Source organism: Hipposideros armiger, unplaced genomic scaffold, assembly GCF_001890085.2.
Source record: "Hipposideros armiger isolate ML-2016 unplaced genomic scaffold, ASM189008v1 scaffold_295, whole genome shotgun sequence".
NCBI lineage: Eukaryota > Metazoa > Chordata > Mammalia > Chiroptera > Hipposideridae > Hipposideros > Hipposideros armiger.
The window spans coordinates 1,065,019-1,071,195 of NW_017731645.1; the positions used below are offsets into that span (position 1 = coordinate 1,065,019).

Genomic DNA, 6,177 nt, shown 5'->3' on the forward strand with positions numbered 1-6,177 from the left:
GTTACTCTCAAATGTTTGTTTTCCCAGATGGACCTTTTGAATCATTTGTCATTACCCCCCAACCCCTAAATCTTCTTGGCATTTGGTTGGAATTCAGTTAAGGAGAACTGAGATTTTTACAGCATTTGATTTCTCCTATCTTTATACATATTTGAGGGAACTGACATCTTTTCATAGCTCTTCACTCTTGGATGGCAAGCCACGTGCCAGCAGACAAAACTGGAAGAGTTTTCTGGGAATAGGGTTCCTCCCTGTCTAGTATTCTCTGCCACGGGGCACATCACGCCCATGGTGGCAGCCTGGATGTTTACACAAAAGTCCAGGTGACACCACGGTGACATGCCACAGAAAAAAGCCAGCCCCAGGTGGCGGCAATAACCTCACAGGCACAAAGCAGGTTCCTGTGCCAAGTGTTACTTAAGGGGCTGAAAGGCTGGTCTAGGTCCCTCGTAAACCTTCGCAGAAACATCGTGTCGCCTCCGTGCAGCCCTGAGCTGTGGCAATCCTGAGCATCCTGCGGTAATGTCCCTCTTTCACAGCACTTTTAAACCAATTTTCAAGTGAGTGTCATAAAGTCACTCTGTCCAGGAAGTCGGCTCAATAATGTCCACGACATAAACGTTAAAAGCAAGATGGAAACTGCCGTTGGCATGCCCCACCCTGCCTTGTCACTGGCTGGGGAGTTTATTAGCCCGTCGTTAGGACGCAACGACCCCGGGAGCTGACTGAAGAACCTCTGGCCAGCTGTAGCTGGACATGTTAGCTTTGGGGAAACTGATCTGGGAGGGCTCACTAATTTCTAAGTCCGTCTCCTGGGAAGGTTTCTATGACTAAAACGCCCAGACAGACACACGAACAAAACAACCCAAGTGCCTGGTGTTGCTTTGTGTTTTAATGTGACATCAGATATGATGGAAGTCCCTGCTGTCGTCACCTTTGTATGTGACGACACTTTGTATGTGACGACACTTTGTATGTGACGACACTTTGTATGAGTGACTTGTCTGCTCAGCATCAATCCTCTGAAGACAGGGACGGGTCCCGTGTCACTTCTCCATCCGCCGCCCAGCACAGTCCTCACCGCTTCTCCAGAAAGGCCTGTTGTAGCCAAGGACTCAGAGGTCACATTGACAGACTCATAGAAATGTCTCCTCGAGAAGTCCTGAAGTGAGGCGACTCGGCCCTAACTATCCACTTAGAAACCCAACCCGAGAGCCACACGCAGTCCTGGCCTGGGAAGCGCAGCCTGCAGAAAACACTTTATTGGCGTCACGTTTGTCTGGTGAGAACGGCGTGTTGCAGGCCTGCGCCCCTCCCCCCTCGCCCTGGCCCTGCCCTGTAAGAAGAGGCCTCCCCCTGTCCTGCTCACTGTCCTCGCTGGGAAGGGCGATGTTCTGAGGGTGTTGCCTGGCTACACTAAGCCTCAGTGGCGCTAGGGGGCAGCAATGGCCTGCGAGAGGCCTGCAACACCACACCCCACCCACTGCTGTCCGCAGAGCCGCTGGGCTCAGGACGGCTTCATTCCTGCTCCTGGGGCCTCAGAGCAGTCAGTTCCTCCCGTTGCCGGGTCCCCGGTTTGGAGCCCAGGAGCCCATCACGAATCAGAGTACTGGCCCATGTTGGACCAGAGGTGATGCTATTTATCCTACTTATCTTTACACTTAGCTTTTCCTTAATTGTGGTCTTAGCCCAGATCTTAGGACGATGTCTTCTTGTTGAATCAACCGAGGATGTTACAGAAGAGGAGCTGAGGCTGAGAGGGGCAAGCACTGGGCACGCGTCCACTCCACGGTCCTGCCCTCGCAGGCGGCCAGGTAGCCGGGGCCTTGCCCCTCCTCCACGCCCACAGACACTCCCAACGGGGAAAGCACAATCAACGACAGTGGTTCACTGAAGAATGTGCCTTAAAATGAGAATGTACCCTAATTTATTATCACCTCCCGCTGGACCCAAAATTTTTATCACTAATAATGCTAAATTTTTATGTGGCGCTTTGTAGCCCACAAAGCACGTTATCCATTATTTAAATTCACAATAACCCGAGATAAAGGAGGGTTACCATCCCTTCTTAACAGATGAGGAAACTGGAACACGATGAGCTTAAATAACATACTGAGGGTTGCAGAGGCAACCCCAAAGGTCAGATGTCTGCTCTAAGTCCAGCGCATTCTCTGCTGCTCCCCAGAGCTGTCCCAGGAAAGCGGGGAGGGGAGAGGCAGGAGAGAGAGAGAGAAACACAGCAGAGACGGATGGAGATGGAGCTATAGCAACGGAGGTGGAGACGATGCTGCCATGGGTGTAGATGCAGGTACATGGTTAGACAGAGACAGAAAGTGCCCCTTTGAGCTGGCTGAATTAAAAATTCTAATAGGCAGTCCTTTTCCGGAAAGCGGCCTGAGGTGACCTCTCAAAATGGTTCGCTATTCTCTTGATCCGGAGAACCCCACAAAATCATGTAAATCGAGAGGTTCGAATCTACGGGTTCATTTTAAGAACACTCGTGAAACTGCCCAGGCCATCAAGGGTATGCATATCCGAAAAGCCACCAAGCTAAAGGATGTCACATTACAAAAACAATGTGTGCCCTTCCGTCGTTACAATGGTGGCGTTGGGAGGTGTGCCCAGGCCAAACAGTGGGGTTGGACGCAGGGTCGGTGGCCCAAAAAGAGTGCAGAATTTTTATTGCACATGCTTAAAAATGCAGAGAGTAATGCTGAACTTAAGGGTTTAGATGTAGACTCTCTAGTCATAGAGCACATCCAAGTAAATAAAGCTCTCAAGATGCGGCGTAGAACTTACAGAGCTCATGGACGGATCAACCCCTACATGAGCTCTCCCTGCCACATTGAGATGATCCTAACTGAAAAGGAACAAATTGTTCCTAAACCAGAAGAGGAGGTTGCACAGAAGAAAAAGATCTCCCAGAAGAAACTGAAGAAACAAAAACTTATGGCCCGGGAGTAAATTCAACATCTAATAAATGTTAATAAAAGTAAAAAAAAAAAAAATTCTAATAGGCAGCAGGAAGCCCCCGGTTCTGGTGTCTCCAGCTGCTGGCCACCCTGTCGGTCCACAAAGGTCTTGTTTAGGGCAGACGGTGCTGTAGAAACAGTCTCTGCCAGGCTGCAAAATTCTGTAGTTGTCGGCTCCATGTACTGGGATGAACAATAAAGCCCCGTTCTCCTGTCATCAAAATCAGCTTGCAACCTATTGAGGCATTTTGGAGCTGTCTGGGCTATTCACTTATAAACAGTGCTACTTTGTCATTATATACATGAGGACAAAAGGTGAAACTCAAAGAAAAAAATGAATAGTAAAAATATTTGTTATAATTTTTACTGTTATAAAATTCAATTATAATTTAAGAGCTCCAACACATCCCTAACTGTGGTAGATTTTAAGGTAATTATGTGTCTCTTCAGTAATATATTTGCTATCAACTTATAGCACAAAAGGATTGCTTGTGAATTCAAGATTATTTTTAGATTTATAGCCCTTTCAACTGAAAGGGGGTTTTCAGAAGTACTTCCGATTTCCAATGTCTGGTGAGCCTTCCATTCTCCATCAATAACACCACCTACAGAAACCCTGCTTCATATAAATCCAGCCTGACGTTCCCATAACGCACAGTGACAAGGAGCACGCTCAGGACAAGAGGTGATGTCTGTGAATTATATCAGGCCAGCGTGCGGAAAACAAGTCACCCCACAGTTTATGAATTCTGCTGCTCCTGGAACATGCTCTAGTTTTCTAAAGAGACGTGGGTGTTTTTGTATTCATTGGATGCCTTGATAAATGTGTATTGTGGGCACGGTGAAAACTGCTGATCTGAAAACACACTTTTGTGTGTTTCTCCCAGCATACCTCGAATGTTTGGTATTCACATGGTCAAAACAGTGGGACCGTCGCCCCAGCCCACGGTCGGGCTCAGTGTTGTTTGACTTTTCCAGCGTAAAAAGTGTTGATGGCATCGACTGACACGGCGGAGCCTTGCTTGCCCTGCAGCCCTGCTCAGAGCTCAGTGTCACAGGCCTCGCCAAGTGGGAATAAATCAGATTAATTTTCAAAATTAGGTGGGATAAGCTTTGTCTGAAATCACGGATGTTCTCTTCTAATTAAATTCAAATGTGGTTAGNCCTTCTCTCCGACTCACTGACACCGGTGAGCAGGCGAGCTTTGTCACGAGGCCACACTGAGTGGCAGGAAGTGTGGCAGCAGTGGGGAGGATGGCATGGGCCAGCATGGCGGGAGGTCAAAGAGGACAGACAGGACGGGCTGAGGCCAGCCAGGCGGACTCAGAAAGAGGATCATCCGTGTGCTCACTGCAGATGTGGGTTCGTTTTGAACCCCTGATGGCACCAGTAACTCCCACCCCAGGGAAGTCAGCAGGCCCAGGGGACAGGGCGTGTGTCCTGGTCCGATCTGCGTGGGTCTCACCGGGCCTTGGGAGCCGGCTGTGCAAAGCCTAAGGGCCGGGGCTGTCTGACGGAGAAAAGATTCCGATGGAACAATCGCCTTGAAAATCGCTCCCAGAAAGGAGCGCAGAGCTTTGGAAAGTGGGTGCTGCACTTGCCCTTTTTACGTTCGCTTATTTATGTGTTTATTTATGTATGTGTTTTACCACTCAGACGGCGTCCTCTCCCTCTAACTCCCCCAAGCGGAAGAGAAGAACAATCATCAATAGCAAATGGCAGTTACTGGAGCGACACCAAGCGCCGGATTCGTACTCAGGAAAGGACGCTATGCCTCCTCCTCGTGGTTCTGGGTGCTCTACACGATCAGAGAAACCTCTCTAGTAACATACTCTAGTAACATACTAGTAACACATATAGTCTATAACATATATATTAACACATATATGTAACAGTAACATATATAGTCTATATACTATAGTAATACACTATAGCATATATAATATATACTATATAGTATATATATATAGTATATAACACACTATAGTATATAGACTCTACTATGTAAGTATAGTCTTACACTCGCTTTTTTAAAACTATACTTTCTAAGGAGGGAAAAGATGGAAATGGTGAGGAAGTGCTTTTAAGAAGCTGGGCTTGGGGCCGTCCGAGCGGCTCAACTGGTTAAGAGCACAAGCTCTGAGCAACAGGGTCGCCGGTTCGATTCCCACATGGGCCAGTGAGCTGCGTCTGAGCTGAGCTGCTGCTGAGCTGCCAACAGGTGGCAGGATGGCTCAGCTGGTGAGAGCACATGCTCCTAACAACAAGGTTTCTGGTTCGACTCCCGCATGGGATGGTGGGCTACGCCCACCCACAACTAAGATTGAACACGGCACCGTGGGCGGAGCGGTTCTGAGCTGCTGTCGGGCAGCCGGATGGCGACTAGACTTGGAGCGGAACCAGCTGCGCCCTCCACAACTAAGACTGAAGGACAACAACTTGGCTGTTCCCCTTCCTCAATTCCGCAATAAAATCTTAAAAAAAAAAAAAAATAGAAGCTGGGCTTTCTCCCCTCACTCTCAGATCCCTCTCTGGGAGCCCCGGGGCGGATTCTCACCTTGAGATCTATCCTGCCACTTGAGATCCTTACTTAAAAGTAGGTTGTGGCTCTCAGACCAGATTCTGTACAGATCTGCTCCATTCTTTTCATCTGGGCTTGGTTAGTGGCCAACTGACTAGTACTTGTTATGTTATTTAACGTCCTATGTGGACAGAAACTCAGATTGTTGGAGGCAGGTGGGACACGTGGGAGTTTATGGTCATCTGCCCCAGAGGAGGCTGAAGCCACCCAGATGCCTTTGGGAAAGGCTTCCCTGGACCCTGGACCCAACCCCGTCAATGCAAAGGGCACCAAGGGGGCCGTGGTATGGGAGACGATGCCTAGAGGAACCCCAGGGAATGCCCCCCAGGGAACACAGGCCTCCTCCAGACCCCGCCAAGAACAGGCCCACTGAGGGTGAAGTCAGCAATGGCTGGAGGGCCCCCTGGGGACTCTTCCAGGCCGCACCCTGAGAACTGGGCCCAGAAGGGAGCGGGTAGAGGCAGGAGGGGCAGCAGGCAGGGGTGGGGGCCCACTGAGTGTCCCCTTGTCCCCGCACTGCGTTGTCCCTGTTACTCTCAAATGTTTGTTTTCCCAGATGGACCTTTTGAATCATTTGTCATTACCCCCCAACCCCTAAATCTTCTTGGCATTTGGTTGGAATTC

The 6,177-nt window shown here is 49.3% G+C and overlaps 1 pseudogene; it reads left to right on the plus strand.

The window, feature by feature from the left end:
* Window positions 1–2,362: 2,362 nt before the first annotated feature.
* On the plus strand, window positions 2,363–2,964 carry LOC109391491 (60S ribosomal protein L17 pseudogene; annotated as a pseudogene).
* The last annotated feature ends 3,213 nt before the right edge of the window (window positions 2,965–6,177 follow it).